The sequence below is a fragment of the Acipenser ruthenus genome, chromosome 23 (assembly GCF_902713425.1).
Source record: "Acipenser ruthenus chromosome 23, fAciRut3.2 maternal haplotype, whole genome shotgun sequence".
Taxonomy (NCBI): domain Eukaryota; kingdom Metazoa; phylum Chordata; class Actinopteri; order Acipenseriformes; family Acipenseridae; genus Acipenser; species Acipenser ruthenus.
Window position 1 is genome coordinate 12,284,193 of NC_081211.1, and position 21,484 is coordinate 12,305,676.

Consider the following 21,484-nt stretch of genomic DNA (forward strand, 5'->3'; position numbering starts at 1 on the left):
GTCCAACACAGCAGTGTGTGTAAATAGCTACAATGGAAACCAAATACTTACGGTTCAAATGAGAATCTTCATCAGATTTTAAGAACACATTTGACATACTTTACACTGCAAAGGAGGAAGGCAGGCAATGCAAATGAGGCGTGATCCATTGCTAAAAAAATACATTAAATCTCCCTTTGTGCTTCTCGGAAGACATACGACGGAGGGCGCACTTTTTCAGTTTGGGGAATGTTACAAATTAACAGACTGTGCTTTAAAATACATATAGGGCGGGCTTCTCTGTTACAAAGAATTGTCACACTTTGTATTTCTCTCCATGATCCATTGGGACAGAATACGTAGATATATTAAAACTATTTGGAGAATGCGGGCATCGATCCCGCTACTTCTCGCTCCTTGTCTTGTGGCAGCGATTCTCATAGGCTACAATCGCTGCTTGATAAGAGCGATTCAGATTGTTCAATATTTTATTTATTTTTTTATTGGCAATGTAGTTGCCATTTGCAAATTCAAAAATAAATTGAACAATCAAAAATGATAATACTTGCTTTTGTATCACACGACAATCTTAAGGTATGCTTTAACGGCTAGGCTGTCTCAAGTTAGTTTGTATTGTTAATACCATACCTCTGTTTGATCGCTATACAATCAATATGTTGTGTAGGCTAAACTGTATAAATAAACGCCCGGAAACATTGAAATCCAAACACGTTAAAAGATGAAATAGTGTGGAATAGAAACAAAGAACTTGACCTCGACGTGATTTGAACACGTAACCGTCTGATCTGGAGTCAGAGGCGCTACCGTTGCGCCACGAAGTCCTGGGAATTTTTGTCCTTGTTATGGAATGCTAGAGTGCACAGCAAGCATGCCAAACGCATGGTAATGCCGACGCTCATACTAGGAAAACATTCAAGCGTCATGGGAAACAGCCGTCAATAGGTGTTCGTAGCCAGCAGGGCTATGAGGCTGTCGGAAGTGTGTTTGATTCTCAGCTTTAAAAGTAAAGAAAACATAAAACAATGCGATTTGCTTTTATAATGTTCATTAATTGAAACGTAGGCATAAACACAGTTGTACTGGCTGGGAATCGTTTCGGTTCAAATTCTTGGAAAGCAGCTATGCTGAGCAATATATCATCAACGGGGGAAGCTGGCAGTACTGAGTGACACAGAAGAAGGATTCTCTCAGCGCGTCTCCTCTGAATGCGCACTGGCACAAAGAGGCTTTGCTCATCTAATGACGTGGCGGAATGCAATAATGTATTGGGTTAATTTATCAACAAAAGAAACATAAATAAAAGTGTATGTAATTATTTGTGAATAAACTGTCTTGCTTATACGATGGGAGACCAGGACCTTACACCCGCAATTTAATGATCGGCCAACCCCAGAGAGACTTTGTCTTGACCAGGGATTAATATAATTTAAAAACATGCGGCAATGGTTCCACAGGGGATATAACCCAGGGCTTTCTGCGTGTAAAGCAGACGTGATAATCACTACACTATGGAACCTAGGCAGGACTGTGTCGGTGCTCCTACATTATTGTCTACATGCATCTCAAATAATTACAATGTCATTTATCAGACCCTTCGGCGTTGTCTTTAAAAATTAAACTTCCCAGACCGAACGCAGGCTAACATTAAATCAATGAATCTTAAATATTTTCTATAGCGCCCCATATGCGATTCACAAAATCTACTTAAAAACAAGACAATATCTCATTGTAAGCCTGGTCGAACAAAAGAAGTCTTCAGTGTAATTTTAAACAAAGAGTGCTTTCCACGATTTACGATGCTTTAGAGAGACGGAATATTGGAATTGGCAGCCGAAACTGGGGGATAAAACTGCCCGTGATCAAAGTGGGCAGAAAAGCTGCATACTTTCCATAAGGTATTTTGGAGAAAAGAAAACGGATCTCTCTGATTTGCAACGTTTCTATGGTTCGGCCCGGCCACTGCCGTGTGTCTGGTTAAACCGATGAGTTCAGTTTTTTTTTTCTTCCGCTTGGTAATTCAGTCTTGAGGCAACTGTAGCAGAGTGGCGCAGCGGAAGCGTGCTGGGCCCGTAACCCAGAGGTCGCTGGATCGAAACCATCCTCTGCTAGCCTGTTTTTCTTCTGTTAGCAAAGTAGTTTTTCTAAAATATAAACTGAACTGATTTGCAAATTCAAAAAATAAATTCATTAACAAAATAGAAAATATTTCGACTAGATGTATGCTTTCAATTTCTTCAAAAAGTAGTCTCAAGCTCGTTGATTCAGTCGCTTTAAAATCCACCTCTATGTCCCGCTGCAGCAGCGCTGTGTGCTGTGGCTCGAGCTTGTTTGACGAGACAGGCAATGCAAAAATGATAAAACTTGCTTTTGTATCACACGACAAACTTAACGTATGCTTTAACGGCTTGGCTGTCTCAAGTTAGTTTGTATTGTTAATGTAACACCTCGTTTTTGCCCAGTCGTTGTATCACATGAATTGAGCTTGCTAGTTGGGGGTGACGGTCTGCCAATACAAGTTAAGACTATATTTGCAAGGATCATTTCTAGAGTGAAACATGTTTTGAAGGGATTGGTCTCGGTATCCCCCAGGAGGAGCGGGAGTCTTTTCTTCTCAGCAACGAGCTGACAATGAGTGTTGTTTTTGGGCACCTGCTCGCTGCTACTGATGACCACTCCAATCTTCAGTCGGTGGATTGTTGAAGGAAGGGGACACATTTTGAGTGCGTATCTCATACTGGTAGAAACGCGGAAAAAAGAAACCATCAAGCCTAAAATTGTTCAGTTGTTTAAATCAATAAGCACATTTCAAATGGATCATTGCTAATGTTAAAACAATTTAAGAACACTTTAAGTAGGGCTTGACTAATATAAAAATAGAGGCATGTTATTTGCACTACGCAGGACTAGATTGAGCTTAAAAAAAGGCATTACATCTGAAAATAACTTGTGTTTACCCCCACTTACAAGGAAAGCGTCAAACTTTGTATTCGTCCTCGTAACAGTGTTAGAAAATGTAAACAGCAGTTGGAGAATGCCGAAGTCGATCATCCTAGCATGTTAAACGAGGGCATTTCTCATGTAAGCCACATCCAGTAATAGATCGTTTGTACTGTTCTCAATGGTCCGCATCCCAGCCTGAGACCACGATCCAATTGTAAAACTTTACAATGCATTAGTAAGACCTTACCTAGAATATTGTGATCAGTTCTGATCACCTCTCTACAAAAAGGATATTGCTGCTCTAGAAAGAGTGCAAAGAAGAGCAACCAGAAATATCCCAGGTTTAAAAGGCATGTTGTATGCAGACAGGCTAAAAGAACTGAATCTATTCAGTCTTGAACAAAAAAGACTACGCGGCGATCTGATTCAGACATTCAACATCCTAAAAGGTAGAGACAATGTCGACCCAGGGGACTTCTTTTTTGACATGAAAAAAGAAACAAGGACCAGCGGTCACAAATGGAGATTACATAAAGGGGCATTCAAAACAGAAAATAGGCGGCACTTTTTTACACAGAGAATTGTGAGGGTCTGGAACCAACTCCCCAGTAATGTTGAAGCTGACACCCTGGGATCCTTCAAGAAGCTGCTTGATGAGAGTCTGGGATCAATAAGCTACTAACTACCAAACGAGCAAGATGGGCTGAATGGCCTCCTCTCGTTTGGAAACTTTCTTATGTTCTTATGTTCCTCTATCCTATTGTGCTTGTTAAGACATAGCGTGAATCTTGAAAACGTCTTGTTTGTTTAACAAAGCCAGCAGTCACTTTATTGATCACCCTGTGGATTAAACGCTATTGGAACACAGATGATTGTGTTGAAGATGTTAATAGACTTTCAATGTACGCGTTGTAGAGCTAAGCGTTTGTTGAGGCAGTTCAAGCGCTGCACATTCAGGCAGCCGGTTGCAGTCTTTACCTGTTTCCTAGATGTTTGCCATTTGGTCTTACTCTGGAAGGAGTAGAACAAAAGCTAAACCATTTGTTGAGAACCGCATTTGGGAGAAAACTTAAGTGTTTCAAAATATATTTGTAAAGTGCATTTGTCTATTAGGTTGTTTATGGTGTGACAAAAAGAATGCTATCTCGAAAACGCAGTCCTGTCAAGCCGAAATAGCTCAGTTGGGAGAGCGTTAGACTGAAGATCTAAAGGTCCCTGGTTCGATCCCGGGTTTCGGCAAGCACCAAGACATTTTGTTTTGTTTTATATTATTTTGAACTAAAAACAGAGCACATTTTTTTCTTCATTGTAATTGGAGGAAATAACAACGTACTAGTGCCATTTTCTAATGTGATTAAGAAATTCAAAAAGCATCGTCCCTGGGTGGGCTTGAACCACCAACCTTCCGCTTAACAGCCGAACGCGCTAACCGATTGCGCCACAGAGACCAACCTGCTCGACCGTTAAAGCATACGGGAGTGATTAGCAAGGCGAGATGCTGCAGAACCTGATCGAGGGAGCAGAACTCAGCCGAACCTGAAACCACAGCTAACTATTTGGAGAATGCGGGCATCGATCCCGCTACTTCTCGCTCCTTGTCTTGTGGCAGCGATTCTCATAGGCTACAATCGCTGCTTGATAAGAGCGATTCAGATTGTTCAATATTTTTTTTTTTTTTATTATTGGCAATGTAGTTGCCATTTGCAAATTCAAAAATAAATTGAACAATCAAAAATGATAATACTTGCTTTTGTATCACACGACAATCTTAAGGTATGCTTTAACGGCTAGGCTGTCTCAAGTTAGTTTGTATTGTTAATACCATACCTCTGTTTGATCGCTATACAATCAATATGTTGTGTAGGCTAAACTGTATAAATAAACGCCCGGAAACATTGAAATCCAAACACGTTAAAAGATGAAATAGTGTGGAATAGAAACAAAGAACTTGACCTCGACGTGATTTGAACACGTAACCTTCTGATCTGGAGTCAGAGGCGCTACCGTTGCGCCACGAAGTCCTGGGAATTTTTGTCCTTGTTATGGAATGCTAGAGTGCACAGCAAGCATGCCAAACGCATGGTAATGCCGACGCTCATACTAGGAAAACATTCAAGAGTCATGGGAAACAGCCGTCAATAGGTGTTCGTAGCCAGCAGGGCTATGAAGCTGTCGGAAGTGTGTTTGATTCTCAGCTTTAAAAGTAAAGAAAACATAAAACAATGCGATTTGCTTTTATAATGTTCATTAATTGAAACGTAGGCATAAACACAGTTGTACTGGCTGGGAATCGTTTCGGTTCAAATTCTTGGAAAGCAGCTATGCTGAGCAATATATCACCAACGGGGGAAAGCTGGCAGTACTGAGTGACACAGAAGAAGGATTCTCTCAGCGCGTCTCCTCTGAATGCGCACTGGCACAAAGAGGCTTTGCTCATCTAATGACGTGGCGGAATGCAATAATGTATTGGGTTAATTTATCAACAAAAGAAACATAAATAAAAGTCTATGTAATTATTTGTGAATAAACTGTCTTGCTTATACGATGGGAGACCAGGACCTTACACCCGCAATTTAATGATCGGCCAACCCCAGAGAGACTTTGTCTTGATCAGGGATTAATATAATTTAAAAACATGCGGCAATGGTTCCACAGGGGATAGAACCCAGGGCTTTCTGCGTGTAAAGCAGACGTGATAATCACTACACTATGGAACCTAGGCAGGACTGTGTCGGTGCTCCTACATTATTGTCTACATGCATCTCAAATAATTACAATGTCATTTATCAGACCCTTCGGCGTTGTCTTTAAAAATTAAACTTCCCAGACCGAACGCAGGCTAACATTAAATCAATGAATCTTAAATATTTTCTATAGCGCCCCATATGCGATTCACAAATTCTACTTAAAAACAAGACAATATCTCATTGTAAGCCTGGTCAAACAAAAGAAGTCTTCAGTGTAATTTTAAACAAAGAGTGCTTTCCACGATTTACGATGCTTTAGAGAGACGGAATATTGGAATTGGCAGCCGAAACTGGGGGATAAAACTGCCCGTGATCAAAGTGGGCAGAAAAGCTGCATACTTTCCATAAGGTATTTTGGAGAAAAGAAAACGGATCTCTCTGATTTGCAACGTTTCTATGGTTCGGCCCGGCCACTGCCGTGTGTCTGGTTAAAACGATGAGTTCAGTTTTTTTTTTTCCTTCCGCTTGGTAATTCAGTCTTGAGGCAACTGTAGCAGAGTGGCGCAGCGGAAGCGTGCTGGGCCCATAACCCAGAGGTCGATGGATCGAAACCATCCTCTGCTAGCCTGTTTTTCTTCTGTTAGCAAAGTAGTTTTTCTAAAATATAAACTGAACTGATTTGCAAATTCAAAAAATAAATTAATTAACAAAATAGAAAATATTTCGACTAGATGTATGCTTTCAATTTCTTCAAAAAGTAGTCTCAAGCTCGTTGATTCAGTCGCTTTAAAATCCACCTCTATGTCCCGCTGCAGCAGCGCTGTGTGCTGTGGCTCGAGCTTGTTTGACGAGACAGGCAATGCAAAAATGATAAAACTTGCTTTTGTATCACACGACAAACTTAACGTATGCTTTAACGGCTTGGCTGTCTCAAGTTAGTTTGTATTGTTAATGTAACACCTCGTTTTTGCCCAGTCGTTGTATCACATGAATTGAGCTTGCTAGTTGGGGGTGACGGTCTGCCAATACAAGTTAAGACTATATTTGCAAGGATCATTTCTAGAGTGAAACATGTTTTGAAGGGATTGGTCTCGGTATCCCCCAGGAGGAGCGGGAGTCTTTTCTTCTCAGCAACGAGCTGACAATGAGTGTTGTTTTTGGGCACCTGCTCGCTGCTACTGATGACCACTCCAATCTTCAGTCGGTGGATTGTTGAAGGAAGGGGACACATTTTGAGTGCGTATCTCATACTGGTAGAAACGCGGAAAAAAGAAACCATCAAGCCTAAAATTGTTCAGTTGTTTAAATCAATAAGCACATTTCAAATGGATCATTGCTAATGTTAAAACAATTTAAGAACACTTTAAGTAGGGCTTGACTAATATAAAAATATAGGCATGTTATTTGCACTACGCAGGACTAGATTGAGCTTAAAAAAAGGCATTACATCTGAAAATAACTTGTGTTTACCCCCACTTACAAGGAAAGCGTCAAACTTTGTATTCGTCCTCGTAACAGTGTTAGAAAATGTAAACAGCAGTTGGAGAATGCCGAAGTCGATCATCCTAGCATGTTAAATGAGGGCATTTCTCATGTAAGCCACATCCAGTAATAGATCGTTTGTACTGTTCTCAATGGTCCGCATCCCAGCCTGAGACCACGATCCAATTGTAAAACTTTACAATGCATTAGTAAGACCTTACCTAGAATATTGTGATCAGTTCTGATCACCTCTCTACAAAAAGGATATTGCTGCTCTAGAAAGAGTGCAAAGAAGAGCAACCAGAAATATCCCAGGTTTAAAAGGCATGTTGTATGCAGACAGGCTAAAAGAACTGAATCTATTCAGTCTTGAACAAAAAAGACTACGCGGCGATCTGATTCAGACATTCAACATCCTAAAAGGTAGAGACAATGTCGACCCAGGGGACTTCTTTTTTGACATGAAAAAAGAAACAAGGACCAGCGGTCACAAATGGAGATTACATAAAGGGGCATTCAAAACAGAAAATAGGCGGCACTTTTTTACACAGAGAATTGTGAGGGTCTGGAACCAACTCCCCAGTAATGTTGAAGCTGACACCCTGGGATCCTTCAAGAAGCTGCTTGATGAGAGTCTGGGATCAATAAGCTACTAACTACCAAACGAGCAAGATGGGCTGAATGACCTCCTCTCGTTTGGAAACTTTCTTATGTTCTTATGTTCCTCTATCCTATTGTGCTTGTTAAGACATAGCGTGAATCTTGAAAACGTCTTGTTTGTTTAACAAAGCCAGCAGTCACTTTATTGATCACCCTGTGGATTAAACGCTATTGGAACACAGATGATTGTGTTGAAGATGTTAATAGACTTTCAATGTACGCGTTGTAGAGCTAAGCGTTTGTTGAGGCAGTTCAAGCGCTGCACATTCAGGCAGCCGGTTGCAGTCTTTACCTGTTTCCTAGATGTTTGCCATTTGGTCTTACTCTGGAAGGAGTAGAACAAAAGCTAAACCATTTGTTGAGAACCGCATTTGGGAGAAAACTTAAGTGTTTCAAAATGCATTTGTAAAGTGCATTTGTCTATTAGGTTGTTTATGGTGTGACAAAAAGAATGCTATCTCGAAAACGCAGTCCTGTCAAGCCGAAATAGCTCAGTTGGGAGAGCGTTAGACTGAAGATCTAAAGGTCCCTGGTTCGATCCCGGGTTTCGGCAAGCACCAAGACATTTTGTTTTGTTTTATATTATTTTGAACTAAAAACAGAGCACATTTTTTTTCTTCATTGTAATTGGAGGAAATAACAACGTACTAGTGCCATTTTCTAATGTGATTAAGAAATTCAAAAAGCATCGTCCCTGGGTGGGCTTGAACCACCAACCTTCCGCTTAACAGCCGAACGCGCTAACCGATTGCGCCACAGAGACCAACCTGCTCGACCGCTAAAGCATACGGGAGTGATTAGCAAGGCGAGATGCTGCAGAATCTGATCGAGGGAGCAGAACTCAGCCGAACCTGAAACCACAGCTAACAAGAAAGCAACACGGGGCAGGAAAGTCTATGTAATCCATTATGGCAGCACAACATACGTCATTTTGTTAGATAACACACTGGGGGTCCAACACAGCAGTGTGTGTAAATAGCTACAATGGAAACCAAATACTTACGGTTCAAATGAGAATCTTCATCAGATTTTAAGAACACATTTGACATACTTTACACTGCAAAGGAGGAAGGCAGGCAATGCAAATGAGGCGTGATCCATTGCTAAAAAAATACATTAAATCTCCCTTTGTGCTTCTCGGAAGACATACGACGGAGGGCGCACTTTTTCAGTTTGGGGAATGTTACAAATTAGCAGCCTGTGCTTTAAAATACATATAGGGCGGGCTTCTCTGTTACAAAGAATTGTCACACTTTGTATTTCTCTCCATGATCCATTGGGACAGAATACGTAGATACATTAAAACTATTTGGAGAATGCGGGCATCGATCCCGCTACTTCTCGCTCCTTGTCTTGTGGCAGCGATTCTCATAGGCTACAATCGCTGCTTGATAAGAGCGATTCAGATTGTTCAATATTTTTTTTTTTTTTTTATTGGCAATGTAGTTGCCATTTGCAAATTCAAAAATAAATTGAACAATCAAAAATGATAATACTTGCTTTTGTATCACACGACAATCTTAAGGTATGCTTTAACGGCTAGGCTGTCTCAAGTTAGTTTGTATTGTTAATACCATACCTCTGTTTGATCGCTATCCAATCAATATGTTGTGTAGGCTAAACTGTATAAATAAACGCCCGGAAACATTGAAATCCAAACACGTTAAAAGATGAAATAGTGTGGAATAGAAACAAAGAACTTGACCTCGACGTGATTTGAACACGTAACCTTCTGATCTGGAGTCAGAGGCGCTACCGTTGCGCCACGAAGTCCTGGGAATTTTTGTCCTTGTTATGGAATGCTAGAGTGCACAGCAAGCATGCCAAACGCATGGTAATGCCGACGCTCATACTAGGAAAACATTCAAGCGTCATGGGAAACAGCCATCAATAGGTGTTCGTAGCCAGCAGGGCTATGAAGCTGTCGGAAGTGTGTTTGATTCTCAGCTTTAAAAGTAAAGAAAACATAAAACAATGCGATTTGCTTTTATAATGTTCATTAATTGAAACGTAGGCATAAACACAGTTGTACTGGCTGGGAATCGTTTCGGTTCAAATTCTTGGAAAGCAGCTATGCTGAGCAATATATCACCAACGGGGGAAAGCTGGCAGTACTGAGTGACACAGAAGAAGGATTCTCTCAGCGCGTCTCCTCTGAATGCGCACTGGCACAAAGAGGCTTTGCTCATCTAATGACGTGGCGGAATGCAATAATGTATTGGGTTAATTTATCAACAAAAGAAACATAAATAAAAGTGTATGTAATTATTTGTGAATAAACTGTCTTGCTTATACGATGGGAGACCAGGACCTTACACCCGCAATTTAATGATCGGCCAACCCCAGAGAGACTTTGTCTTGACCAGGGATTAATATAATTTAAAAACATGCGGCAATGGTTCCACAGGGGATAGAACCCAGGGCTTTCTGCGTGTAAAGCAGACGTGATAATCACTACACTATGAAACCTAGGCAGGACTGTGTCGGTGCTCCTACATTATTGTCTACATGCATCTCAAATAATTACAATGTCATTTATCAGACCCTTCGGCGTTGTCTTTAAAAATTAAACTTCCCAGACCGAACGCAGGCTAACATTAAATCAATGAATCTTAAATATTTTCTATAGCGCCCCATATGCGATTCACAAATTCTACTTAAAAACAAGACAATATCTCATTGTAAGCCTGGTCGAACAAAAGAAATCTTCAGTGTAATTTTAAACAAAGAGTGCTTTCCACGATTTACGATGCTTTAGAGAGACGGAATATTGGAATTGGCAGCCGAAACTGGGGGATAAAACTGCCCGTGATCAAAGTGGGCAGAAAAGCTGCATACTTTCCATAAGGTATTTTGGAGAAAAGAAAACGGATCTCTCTGATTTGCAACGTTTCTATGGTTCGGCCCGGCCACTGCCGTGTGTCTGGTTAAAACGATGAGTTCAGTTTTTTTTTTTCCTTCCGCTTGGTAATTCAGTCTTGAGGCAACTGTAGCAGAGTGGCGCAGCGGAAGCGTGCTGGGCCCATAACCCAGACGTCGATGGATCGAAACCATCCTCTGCTAGCATGTTCTTCTTCTGTTAGCAAAGTAGTTTTTCTAAAATATAAACTGAACTGATTTGCAAATTCAAAAAATAAATTCATTAACAAAATAGAAAATATTTCGACTGATGTATGTTTTCAATTTCTTCAAAAAGTAGTCTCAAGCTCGTTGATTCAGTCGCTTTAAAATCCACCTCTATGTCCCGCTGCAGCAGCGCTGTGTGCTGTGGCTCGAGCTTGTTTGACGAGACAGGCAATGCAAAAATGATAAAACTTGCTTTTGTATCACACGACAAACTTAACGTATGCTTTAACGGCTTGGCTGTCTCAAGTTAGTTTGTATTGTTAATGTAACACCTCGTTTTTGCCCAGTCGTTGTATCACATGAATTGAGCTTGCTAGTTGGGGGTGACGGTCTGCCAATACAAGTTAAGACTATATTTGCAAGGATCATTTCTAGAGTGAAACATGTTTTGAAGGGATTGGTCTCGGTATCCCCCAGGAGGAGCGGGAGTCTTTTCTTCTCAGCAACGAGCTGACAATGAGTGTTGTTTTTGGGCACCTGCTCGCTGCTACTGATGACCACTCCAATCTTCAGTCGGTGGATTGTTGAAGGAAGGGGACACATTTTGAGTGCGTATCTCATACTGGTAGAAACGCGGAAAAAAGAAACCATCAAGCCTAAAATTGTTCAGTTGTTTAAATCAATAAGCACATTTCAAATGGATCATTGCTAATGTTAAAACAATTTAAGAACACTTTAAGTAGGGCTTGACTAATATAAAAATATAGGCATGTTATTTGCACTACGCAGGACTAGATTGAGCTTAAAAAAAGGCATTACATCTGAAAATAACTTGTGTTTACCCCCACTTACAAGGAAAGCGTCAAACTTTGTATTCGTCCTCGTAACAGTGTTAGAAAATGTAAACAGCAGTTGGAGAATGCCGAAGTCGATCATCCTAGCATGTTAAACGAGGGCATTTCTCATGTAAGCCACATCCAGTAATAGATCGTTTGTACTGTTCTCAATGGTCCGCATCCCAGCCTGAGACCACGATCCAATTGTAAAACTTTACAATGCATTAGTAAGACCTTACCTAGAATATTGTGATCAGTTCTGATCACCTCTCTACAAAAAGGATATTGCTGCTCTAGAAAGAGTGCAAAGAAGAGCAACCAGAAATATCCCAGGTTTAAAAGGCATGTTGTATGCAGACAGGCTAAAAGAACTGAATCTATTCAGTCTTGAACAAAAAAGACTACGCGGCGATCTGATTCAGACATTCAACATCCTAAAAGGTAGAGACAATGTCGACCCAGGGGACTTCTTTTTTGACATGAAAAAAGAAACAAGGACCAGCGGTCACAAATGGAGATTACATAAAGGGGCATTCAAAACAGAAAATAGGAGGCACTTTTTTACACAGAGAATTGTGAGGGTCTGGAACCAACTCCCCAGTAATGTTGAAGCTGACACCCTGGGATCCTTCAAGAAGCTGCTTGATGAGAGTCTGGGATCAATAAGCTACTAACTACCAAACGAGCAAGATGGGCTGAATGGCCTCCTCTCGTTTGGAAACTTTCTTATGTTCTTATGTTCCTCTATCCTATTGTGCTTGTTAAGACATAGCGTGAATCTTGAAAACGTCTTGTTTGTTTAACAAAGCCAGCAGTCACTTTATTGATCACCCTGTGGATTAAACGCTATTGGAACACAGATGATTGTGTTGAAGATGTTAATAGACTTTCAATGTACGCGTTGTAGAGCTAAGCGTTTGTTGAGGCAGTTCAAGCGCTGCACATTCAGGCAGCCGGTTGCAGTCTTTACCTGTTTCCTAGATGTTTGCCATTTGGTCTTACTCTGGAAGGAGTAGAACAAAAGCTAAACCATTTGTTGAGAACCGCATTTGGGAGAAAACTTAAGTGTTTCAAAATGCATTTGTAAAGTGCATTTGTCTATTAGGTTGTTTATGGTGTGACAAAAAGAATGCTATCTCGAAAACGCAGTCCTGTCAAGCCGAAATAGCTCAGTTGGGAGAGCGTTAGACTGAAGATCTAAAGGTCCCTGGTTCGATCCCGGGTTTCGGCAAGCACCAAGACATTTTGTTTTGTTTTATATTATTTTGAACTAAAAACAGAGCACATTTTTTTCTTCATTGTAATTGGAGGAAATAACAACGTACTAGTGCCATTTTCTAATGTGATTAAGAAATTCAAAAAGCATCGTCCCTGGGTGGGCTTGAACCACCAACCTTCCGGTTAACAGCCGAACGCGCTAACCGATTGCGCCACAGAGACCAACCTGCTCGACCGCTAAAGCATACGGGAGTGATTAGCAAGGCGAGATGCTGCAGAACCTGATCGAGGGAGCAGAACTCAGCCGAACCTGAAACCACAGCTAACAAGAAAGCAACACGGGGCAGGAAAGTCTATGTAATCCATTATGGCAGCACAACATACGTCATTTTGTTAGATAACACACTGGGGGTCCAACACAGCAGTGTGTGTAAATAGCTACAATGGAAACCAAATACTTACGGTTCAAATGAGAATCTTCATCAGATTTTAAGAACACATTTGACATACTTTACACTGCAAAGGAGGAAGGCAGGCAATGCAAATGAGGCGTGATCCATTGCTAAAAAAATACATTAAATCTCCCTTTGTGCTTCTCGTAAGACATACGACGGAGGGCGCACTTTTTCAGTTTGGGGAATGTTACAAATTAGCAGACTGTGCTTTAAAATACATATAGGGCGGGCTTCTCTGTTACAAAGAATTGTCACACTTTGTATTTCTCTCCATGATCCATTGGGACAGAATACGTAGATACATTAAAACTATTTGGAGAATGCGGGCATCGATCCCGCTACTTCTCGCTCCTTGTCTTGTGGCAGCGATTCTCATAGGCTACAATCGCTGCTTGATAAGAGCGATTCAGATTGTTCAATATTTTTTTTTTTTTTTTATTGGCAATGTAGTTGCCATTTGCAAATTCAAAAATAAATTGAACAATCAAAAATGATAATACTTGCTTTTGTATCACACGACAATCTTAAGGTATGCTTTAACGGCTAGGCTGTCTCAAGTTAGTTTGTATTGTTAATACCATACTTCTGTTTGATCGCTATACAATCAATATGTTGTGTAGGCTAAACTGTATAAATAAACGCCCGGAAACATTGAAATCCAAACACGTTAAAAGATGAAATAGTGTGGAATAGAAACAAAGAACTTGACCTCGACGTGATTTGAACACGTAACCTTCTGATCTGGAGTCAGAGGCGCTACCGTTGCGCCACGAAGTCCTGGGAATTTTTGTCCTTGTTATGGAATGCTAGAGTGCACAGCAAGCATGCCAAACGCATGGTAATGCCGACGCTCATACTAGGAAAACATTCAAGCGTCATGGGAAACAGCCATCAATAGGTGTTCGTAGCCAGCAGGGCTATGAAGCTGTCGGAAGTGTGTTTGATTCTCAGCTTTAAAAGTAAAGAAAACATAAAACAATGCGATTTGCTTTTATAATGTTCATTAATTGAAACGTAGGCATAAACACAGTTGTACTGGCTGGGAATCGTTTCGGTTCAAATTCTTGGAAAGCAGCTATGCTGAGCAATATATCACCAACGGGGGAAAGCTGGCAGTACTGAGTGACACAGAAGAAGGATTCTCTCAGCGCGTCTCCTCTGAATGCGCACTGGCACAAAGAGGCTTTGCTCATCTAATGACGTGGCGGAATGCAATAATGTATTGGGTTAATTTATCAACAAAAGAAACATAAATAAAAGTGTATGTAATTATTTGTGAATAAACTGTCTTGCTTATACGATGGGAGACCAGGACCTTACACCCGCAATTTAATGATCGGCCAACCCCAGAGAGACTTTGTCTTGACCAGGGATTAATATAATTTAAAAACATGCGGCAATGGTTCCACAGGGGATAGAACCCAGGGCTTTCTGCGTGTAAAGCAGACGTGATAATCACTACACTATGGAACCTAGGCAGGACTGTGTCGGTGCTCCTACATTATTGTCTACATGCATCTCAAATAATTACAATGTCATTTATCAGACCCTTCGGCGTTGTCTTTAAAAATTAAACTTCCCAGACCGAACGCAGGCTAACATTAAATCAATGAATCTTAAATATTTTCTATAGCGCCCCATATGCGATTCACAAAATCTACTTAAAAACAAGACAATATCTCATTGTAAGCCTGGTCGAACAAAAGAAGTCTTCAGTGTAATTTTAAACAAAGAGTGCTTTCCACGATTTACGATGCTTTAGAGAGACGGAATATTGGAATTGGCAGCCGAAACTGGGGGATAAAACTGCCCGTGATCAAAGTGGGCAGAAAAGCTGCATACTTTCCATAAGGTATTTTGGAGAAAAGAAAACGGATTTCTCTGATTTGCAACGTTTCTATGGTTCGGCCCGGCCACTGCCGTGTGTCTGGTTAAAACGATGAGTTCAGTTTTTTTTTTTCCTTCCGCTTGGTAATTCAGTCTTGAGGCAACTGTAGCAGAGTGGCGCAGCGGAAGCGTGCTGGGCCCATAACCCAGACGTCGATGGATCGAAACCATCCTCTGCTAGCCTGCTCTTCTTCTGTTAGCAAAGTAGTTTTTCTAAAATATAAACTGAACTGATTTGCAAATTCAAAAAATAAATTCATTAACAAAATAGAAAATATTTCGACTAGATGTATGTTTTCAATTTCTTCAAAAAGTAGTCTCAAGCTCGTTGATTCAGTCGCTTTAAAATCCACCTCTATGTCCCGCTGCAGCAGCGCTGTGTGCTGTGGCTCGAGCTTGTTTGACGAGACAGGCAATGCAAAAATGATAAAACTTGCTTTTGTATCACACGACAAACTTAACGTATGCTTTAACGGCTTGGCTGTCTCAAGTTAGTTTGTATTGTTAATGTAACACCTCGTTTTTGCCCAGTCGTTGTATCACATGAATTGAGCTTGCTAGTTGGGGGTGACGGTCTGCCAATACAAGTTAAGACTATATTTGCAAGGATCATTTCTAGAGTGAAACATGTTTTGAAGGGATTGGTCTCGGTATCCCCCAGGAGGAGCGGGAGTCTTTTCTTCTCAGCAACGAGCTGACAATGAGTGTTGTTTTTGGGCACCTGCTCGCTGCTACTGATGACCACTCCAATCTTCAGTCGGTGGATTGTTGAAGGAAGGGGACACATTTTGAGTGCGTATCTCATACTGGTAGAAACGCGGAAAAAAGAAACCATCAAGCCTAAAATTGTTCAGTTGTTTAAATCAATAAGCACATTTCAAATGGATCATTGCTAATGTTAAAACAATTTAAGAACACTTTAAGTAGGGCTTGACTAATATAAAAATATAGGCATGTTATTTGCACTACGCAGGACTAGATTGAGCTTAAAAAAAGGCATTACATCTGAAAATAACTTGTGTTTACCCCCACTTACAAGGAAAGCGTCAAACTTTGTATTCGTCCTCGTAACAGTGTTAGAAAATGTAAACAGCAGTTGGAGAATGCCGAAGTCGATCATCCTAGCATGTTAAACGAGGGCATTTCTCATGTAAGCCACATCCAGTAATAGATCGTTTGTACTGTTCTCAATGGTCCGCATCCCAGCCTGAGACCACGATCCAATTGTAAAACTTTACAATGCATTAGTAAGACCTTACCTAGAATATTGTGATCAGTTCTGATCACCTCTCTACAAAAAGGATATTGCTGCTCTAGAAAGAGTGCAAAGAAGAGCAACCAGAAATATCCCAGGTTTAAAAGGCATGTTGTATGCAGACAGGCTAAAAGAACTGAATCTATTCAGTCTTGAACAAAAAAGACTACGCGGCGATCTGATTCAGACATTCAACATCCTAAAAGGTAGAGACAATGTCGACCCAGGGGACTTCTTTTTTGACATGAAAAAAGAAACAAGGACCAGCGGTCACAAATGGAGATTACATAAAGGGGCATTCAAAACAGAAAATAGGAGGCACTTTTTTACACAGAGAATTGTGAGGGTCTGGAACCAACTCCCCAGTAATGTTGAAGCTGACACCCTGGGATCCTTCAAGAAGCTGCTTGATGAGAGTCTGGGATCAATAAGCTACTAACTACCAAACGAGCAAGATGGGCTGAATGGCCTCCTCTCGTTTGGAAACTTTCTTATGTTCTTATGTTCCTCTATCCTATTGTGCTTGTTAAGACATAGCGTGAATCTTGAAAACGTCTTGTTTGTTTAACAAAGCCAGCAGTCACTTTATTGATCACCCTGTGGATTAAACGCTATTGGAACACAGATGATTGTGTTGAAGATGTTAATAGACTTTCAATGTACGCGTTGTAGAGCTAAGCGTTTGTTGAGGCAGTTCAAGCGCTGCACATTCAGGCAGCCGGTTGCAGTCTTTACCTGTTTCCTAGATGTTTGCCATTTGGTCTTACTCTGGAAGGAGTAGAACAAAAGCTAAACCATTTGTTGAGAACCGCATTTGGGAGAAAACTTAAGTGTTTCAAAATGCATTTGTAAAGTGCATTTGTCTATTAGGTTGTTTATGGTTTGACAAAAAGAATGCTATCTCGAAAACGCATTCCTGTCAAGCCGAAATAGCTCAGTTGGGAGAGCGTTAGACTGAAGATCTAAAGGTCCCTGGTTCGATCCCGGGTTTCGGCAAGCACCAAGGCATTTTGTTTTGTTTTATATTATTTTGAACTAAAAACAGAGCACATTTTTTTCTTCATTGTAATTGGAGGAAATAACAACGTACTAGTGCCATTTTCTAATGTGATTAAGAAATTCAAAAAGCATCGTCCCTGGGTGGGCTTGAACCACCAACCTTCCGGTTAACAGCCGAACGCGCTAACCGATTGCGCCACAGAGACCAACCTGCTCGACCGCTAAAGCATACGGGAGTGATTAGCAAGGCGAGATGCTGCAGAACCTGATCGAGGGAGCAGAACTCAGCCGAACCTGAAACCACAGCTAACAAGAAAGCAACACGGGGCAGGAAAGTCTATGTAATCCATTATGGCAGCACAACATACGTCATTTTGTTAGATAACACACTGGGGGTCAAACACAGCAGTGTGTGTAAATAGCTACAATGGAAACCAAATACTTACGGTTCAAATGAGAATCTTCATCAGATTTAAAGAACACATTTGACATACTTTACACTGCAAAGGAGGAAGGCAGGCAATGCAAATGAGGCGTGATCCATTGCTAAAAAAATACATGAAATCTCCCTTTGTGCTTCTCGGAAGACATACGACGGAGGGCGCACTTTTTCAGTTTGGGGAATGTTACAAATTAGCAGACTGTGCTTTAAAATACATATAGGGCGGGCTTCTCTGTTACAAAGAATTGTCACACTTTGTATTTCTCTCCATGATCCATTGGGACAGAATACGTAGATACATTAAAACTATTTGGAGAATGCGGGCATCGATCCCGCTACTTCTCGCTCCTTGTCTTGTGGCAGCGATTCTCATAGGCTACAATCGCTGCTTGATAAGAGCGATTCAGATTGTTCAATATTTTTTTTTTTATTATTGGCAATGTAGTTGCCATTTGCAAATTCAAAAATAAATTGAACAATCAAAAATGATAATACTTGCTTTTGTATCACACGACAATCTTAAGGTATGCTTTAACGGCTAGGCTGTCTCAAGTTAGTTTGTATTGTTAATACCATACCTCTGTTTGATCGCTATACAATCAATATGTTGTGTAGGCTAAACTGTATAAATAAACGCCCGGAAACATTGAAATCCAAACACGTTAAAAGATGAAATAGTGTGGAATTCGGCCCGGCCACTGCCGTGTGTCTGGTTAAAACGATGAGTTCAGTTTTTTTTTTTTCTTCCGCTTGGTAATTCAATCTTGAGGCAACTGTAGCAGAGTGGCGCAGCGGAAGCGTGCTGGGCCCATAACCCAGAGGTCGATGGATCGAAACCATCCTCTGCTAGCCTGTTTTTCTTCTGTTAGCAAAGTAGTTTTTCTAAAATATAAACTGAACTGATTTGCAAATTCAAAAAATAAATTCATTAACAAAATAGAAAATATTTCGACTAGATGTATGCTTTCAATTTCTTCAAAAAGTAGTCTCAAGCTCGTTGATTCAGTCGCTTTAAAATCCACCTCTATGTCCCGCTGCAGCAGCGCTGTGTGCTGTGGCTCGAGCTTGTTTGACGAGACAGGCAATGCAAAAATGATAAAACTTGCTTTTGTATCACACGACAAACTTAACGTGTGCTTTAACGGCTTGGCTGTCTCAAGTTAGTTTGTATTGTTAATGTAACACCTCGTTTTTGCCCAGTCGTTGTATCACATGAATTGAGCTTGCTAGTTGGGGGTGACGGTCTGCCAATACAAGTTAAGACTATATTTGCAAGGATCATTTCTAGAGTGAAACATGTTTTGAAGGGATTGGTCTCGGTATCCCCCAGGAGGAGCGGGAGTCTTTTCTTCTCAGCAACGAGCTGACAATGAGTGTTGTTTTTGGGCACCTGCTCGCTGCTACTGATGACCACTCCAATCTTAAGTCGGTGGATTGTTGAAGGAAGGGGACACATTTTGAGTGCGTATCTCATACTGGTAGAAACGCGGAAAAAAGAAACCATCAAGCCTAAAATTGTTCAGTTGTTTAAATCAATAAGCACATTTCAAATGGATCATTGCTAATGTTAAAACAATTTAAGAACACTTTAAGTAGGGCTTGACTAATATAAAAATATAGGCATGTTATTTGCACTACGCAGGACTAGATTGAGCTTAAAAAAAGGCATTACATCTGAAAATAACTTGTGTTTACCCCCACTTACAAGGAAAGCGTCAAACTTTGTATTCGTCCTCGTAACAGTGTTAGAAAATGTAAACAGCAGTTGGAGAATGCCGAAGTCGATCATCCTAGCATGTTAAACGAGGGCATTTCTCATGTAAGCCACATCCAGTAATAGATCGTTTGTACTGTTCTCAATGGTCCGCATCCCAGCCTGAGACCACGATCCAATTGTAAAACTTTACAATGCATTAGTAAGACCTTACCTAGAATATTGTGATCAGTTCTGATCACCTCTCTACAAAAAGGATATTGCTGCTCTAGAAAGAGTGCAAAGAAGAGCAACCAGAAATATCCCAGGTTTAAAAGGCATGTTGTATGCAGACAGGCTAAAAGAACTGAATCTATTCAGTCTTGAACAAAAAAGACTACGCGGCGATCTGATTCAGACATTCAACATCCTAAAAGGTAGAGACAATGTCGACCCAGGGGACTTCTTTTTTGACATGAAAAAAGAAACAAGGACCAGCGGTCACAAATGGAGATTACATAAAGGGGCATTCAAAACAGAAAATAGGAGGCACTTTTTTACACAGAGAATTGTGAGGGTCTGGAACCAACTCCCCAGTAATGTTGAAGCTGACACCCTGGGATCCTTCAAGAAGCTGCTTGATGAGAGTCTGGGATCAATAAGCTACTAACTACCAAACGAGCAAGATGGGCTGAATGGCCTCCTCTCGTTTGGAAACTTTCTTATGTTCTTATGTTCCTCTATCCTATTGTGCTTGTTAAGACATAGCGTGAATCTTGAAAACGTCTTGTTTGTTTAACAAAGCCAGCAGTCACTTTATTGATCACCCTGTGGATTAAACGCTATTGGAACACAGATGATTGTGTTGAAGATGTTAATAGACTTTCAATGTACGCGTTGTAGAGCTAAGCGTTTGTTGAGGCAGTTCAAGCGCTGCACATTCAGGCAGCCGGTTGCAGTCTTTACCTGTTTCCTAGATGTTTGCCATTTGGTCTTACTCTGGAAGGAGTAGAACAAAAGCTAAACCATTTGTTGAGAACCGCATTTGGGAGAAAACTTAAGTGTTTCAAAATGCATTTGTAAAGTGCATTTGTCTATTAGGTTGTTTAGGGTGTGACAAAAAGAATGCTATCTCGAAAACGCAGTCCTGTCAAGCCGAAATAGCTCAGTTGGGAGAGCGTTAGACTGAAGATCTAAAGGTCCCTGGTTCGATCCCGGGTTTCGGCAAGCACCAAGACATTTTGTTTTGTTTTATATTATTTTGAACTAAAAACAGAGCACATTTTTTTCTTCATTGTAATTGGAGGAAATAACAACGTACTAGTGCCATTTTCTAATGTGATTAAGAAATTCAAAAAGCATCGTCCCTGGGTGGGCTTGAACCACCAACCTTCCGGTTAACAGCCGAACGCGCTAACCGATTGCGCCACAGTGACCAACCTGCTCGACCGCTAAAGCATACGGGAGTGATTAGCAAGGCGAGATGCTGCAGAACCTGATCGAGGGAGCAGAACTCAGCCGAACCTGAAACCACAGCTAACAAGAAAGCAACACGGGGCAGGAAAGTCTATGTAATCCATTATGGCAGCACAACATACGTCATTTTGTTAGATAACACACTGGGGGTCCAACACAGCAGTGTGTGTAAATAGCTACAATGGAAACCAAATACTTACGGTTCAAATGAGAATCTTCATCAGATTTAAAGAACACATTTGACATACTTTACACTGCAAAGGAGGAAGGCAGGCAATGCAAATGAGGCGTGATCCATTGCTAAAAAAATACATGAAATCTCCCTTTGTGCTTCTCGGAAGACATACGACGGAGGGCGCACTTTTTCAGTTTGGGGAATGTTACAAAT

At 40.8% G+C, this 21,484-nt stretch overlaps 16 non-coding genes across 16 annotated transcripts; 10 read left to right on the forward strand and 6 right to left on the reverse strand.

Moving 5' to 3' along the window:
- Positions 1-749: 749 nt before the first annotated feature.
- trnaw-cca (transfer RNA tryptophan (anticodon CCA)) lies at positions 750-821 on the reverse strand. The gene has a single exon. It is a non-coding gene; the product is annotated as a tRNA-Trp (tRNA).
- Positions 822-2,518: 1,697 nt separating this feature from the next.
- LOC117413517 (small nucleolar RNA U3) lies at positions 2,519-2,725 on the forward strand. Its single transcript, XR_004546059.1, has one exon. It is a non-coding gene; the product is annotated as a small nucleolar RNA U3 (small nucleolar RNA).
- A 1,381-nt stretch (positions 2,726-4,106) lies between these two features.
- On the forward strand, positions 4,107-4,179 carry trnaf-gaa (transfer RNA phenylalanine (anticodon GAA)). Its single transcript has one exon. It is a non-coding gene; the product is annotated as a tRNA-Phe (tRNA).
- A 710-nt stretch (positions 4,180-4,889) lies between these two features.
- Positions 4,890-4,961, reverse strand: trnaw-cca (transfer RNA tryptophan (anticodon CCA)). Its single transcript has one exon. It is a non-coding gene; the product is annotated as a tRNA-Trp (tRNA).
- A 1,700-nt stretch (positions 4,962-6,661) lies between these two features.
- On the forward strand, positions 6,662-6,868 carry LOC131699774 (small nucleolar RNA U3). The gene has a single exon (XR_009308310.1). It is a non-coding gene; the product is annotated as a small nucleolar RNA U3 (small nucleolar RNA).
- Positions 6,869-8,249: 1,381 nt separating this feature from the next.
- Positions 8,250-8,322, forward strand: trnaf-gaa (transfer RNA phenylalanine (anticodon GAA)). The gene has a single exon. It is a non-coding gene; the product is annotated as a tRNA-Phe (tRNA).
- A 1,148-nt stretch (positions 8,323-9,470) lies between these two features.
- On the reverse strand, positions 9,471-9,542 carry trnaw-cca (transfer RNA tryptophan (anticodon CCA)). Its single transcript has one exon. It is a non-coding gene; the product is annotated as a tRNA-Trp (tRNA).
- A 1,699-nt stretch (positions 9,543-11,241) lies between these two features.
- Positions 11,242-11,448, forward strand: LOC131699775 (small nucleolar RNA U3). Its single transcript, XR_009308311.1, has one exon. It is a non-coding gene; the product is annotated as a small nucleolar RNA U3 (small nucleolar RNA).
- A 1,381-nt stretch (positions 11,449-12,829) lies between these two features.
- Positions 12,830-12,902, forward strand: trnaf-gaa (transfer RNA phenylalanine (anticodon GAA)). The gene has a single exon. It is a non-coding gene; the product is annotated as a tRNA-Phe (tRNA).
- Positions 12,903-13,037: 135 nt separating this feature from the next.
- trnan-guu (transfer RNA asparagine (anticodon GUU)) lies at positions 13,038-13,111 on the reverse strand. The gene has a single exon. It is a non-coding gene; the product is annotated as a tRNA-Asn (tRNA).
- Positions 13,112-14,049: 938 nt separating this feature from the next.
- Positions 14,050-14,121, reverse strand: trnaw-cca (transfer RNA tryptophan (anticodon CCA)). The gene has a single exon. It is a non-coding gene; the product is annotated as a tRNA-Trp (tRNA).
- A 1,700-nt stretch (positions 14,122-15,821) lies between these two features.
- Positions 15,822-16,028, forward strand: LOC131699776 (small nucleolar RNA U3). The gene has a single exon (XR_009308312.1). It is a non-coding gene; the product is annotated as a small nucleolar RNA U3 (small nucleolar RNA).
- Positions 16,029-17,409: 1,381 nt separating this feature from the next.
- On the forward strand, positions 17,410-17,482 carry trnaf-gaa (transfer RNA phenylalanine (anticodon GAA)). The gene has a single exon. It is a non-coding gene; the product is annotated as a tRNA-Phe (tRNA).
- Positions 17,483-17,617: 135 nt separating this feature from the next.
- Positions 17,618-17,691, reverse strand: trnan-guu (transfer RNA asparagine (anticodon GUU)). The gene has a single exon. It is a non-coding gene; the product is annotated as a tRNA-Asn (tRNA).
- A 1,495-nt stretch (positions 17,692-19,186) lies between these two features.
- Positions 19,187-19,393, forward strand: LOC131699777 (small nucleolar RNA U3). Its single transcript, XR_009308313.1, has one exon. It is a non-coding gene; the product is annotated as a small nucleolar RNA U3 (small nucleolar RNA).
- Positions 19,394-20,774: 1,381 nt separating this feature from the next.
- On the forward strand, positions 20,775-20,847 carry trnaf-gaa (transfer RNA phenylalanine (anticodon GAA)). The gene has a single exon. It is a non-coding gene; the product is annotated as a tRNA-Phe (tRNA).
- Positions 20,848-21,484: the final 637 nt, after the last annotated feature.